Here is a 1,787-nt window from a genome sequence, read left to right on the forward strand (position 1 = left end):
TTCTGCCACCTTAGTTTCTCATGAGGTGGTCTTCCATCCAGGTACTGACCCAACTAAACGCTACCAAACTACAGTGGGTAAACAGTCGTGAGCTGCAGGGTTAGGGATAGGCTGCTGGTGACCAACACCTTCAACAACATTTGCCAAAAAGGTTGGCAAAGAAGTTAGACAGTGGTAGGAGGACTTTGAATGTGTCATTGCCTGACCTCATGAAAACTGTGTCGTTTTATTCATGTGGCATCCCACAAGATTAAATGGCAACTCAGTCGTTGCCAAGTTGGTGAGGAGGTGAAGGATAGAAAGGTGTGGTTTTAATCAAAAGTCTGAAAGATAATAACCAAAGAAACTGACTTCTGGTAGATTTTATGATGAGTGAAACTTGGGGAAAACAATGGGGAAATATTTGGAATTGTCTATTTGACACCTTGTTCCATCTTGAGTGACATTTGGGACAACCACAGAGAGAAAAGTTGCAGACTTAGGTTAAAAATGACAACAGATATTCGAAGCCTCTTCCAATATGTTCATCTCAATAACTGTACACACTACAGAATTTAAGAAGTGGAAGTTCTTCTGCAGTCTAAGGAACTTATTAGCCTCTTACATCAATGATAAAACGTTTGTGTGGTTTGGATCTACTGTCTGGCATTAAGCCTACTCAAACCTCTTTGACCAGCCAAGTTGTTCTAGGAATTTATAACAGTCACGAGTATTAGCAGTCCTGAAAATGGTTATTTCTATAAAACAGACGTAGGTTAATAGCGTGCTCATACTGGTCATGACAGATGCAATTGTCTTGGGTTCTGGCTAAATCTTTGGAGAAGTTCCAATTTTCTAGCTGCCAACCTCTCTTGTTTGGATTGTTTCATCTTTGAAATAGTATCTCCAACCTTATGTCCAAACATGGATAGCCACCCTCAATTTTCCTGAACAGTATGACCACCACACTCTTTGCTAACTACTGGTTCTGACAAACTAAGAAACTAATGAGTGTGAAAATATTTAGGGGCTGTCATGGTTAGCAATATAATTGTTTTTGTGTGTTGTTTTTCCATGCAAAACTCATCAACACAATGCTAAGGTGTTGTGGATGGTTGTCAGGGTAGTGCTAAGCAGGTGCTAATGTGTTGTTAGCATGTTGTTATGTGGTTATTATGGTGTTTTAGGTAGTTAGGTGATTACGTACTAGCCCAAGTCAAAAGCATCCAACCCTTATTTTTCTAATATTCTTGTCCCAAGATAATGTTCGGTTTGGTCCCTTCTTCAATATGAGGCTAGGAAGATTTTTTACCTGTTTTATTGTCAGCCAGGTGAAAAATGCTGGAAAATGCACGGATCATCCCCAAATTGCCCCTGGATCATTGGGAGATGTTGCAATTGCAGAACGTTTTGATACCATTCTTTATTCATGGCAGTGTTTTGTGCAGGATTGTGAGCGAGCCCACTCCCTGTGATGAAGAGAAACCCCACACATGGATGGTCTCAGGATGCTTCACTGTTGGCACCACACAGGACTCATGTAACGTTCACCTTTTCCTCTCCGGACTATCGATTTTCCAGATGTCCCAAACAGTCGGAAGGGGAAATATCTTTGCAACAGTCTTCTGCTGTCCAATCCTTGTACTTCCTGCAGAATTTCAGTCTGTCCTTGATGTTATTCGTGGAGAGAAGTGGCTTCTTTGCTGCCCTTCTTGATAACAGGCCATTGTCCAAAAGTCTTCGCCTCACTGTGTGTGCAGATGCACTCACACCAACCTGCTGCCAATATTGAGCTCTGCACTGGTGGT

Source organism: Xyrauchen texanus, chromosome 7 (assembly GCF_025860055.1).
Source record: "Xyrauchen texanus isolate HMW12.3.18 chromosome 7, RBS_HiC_50CHRs, whole genome shotgun sequence".
NCBI classification, from domain to species: Eukaryota; Metazoa; Chordata; class Actinopteri; order Cypriniformes; family Catostomidae; genus Xyrauchen; species Xyrauchen texanus.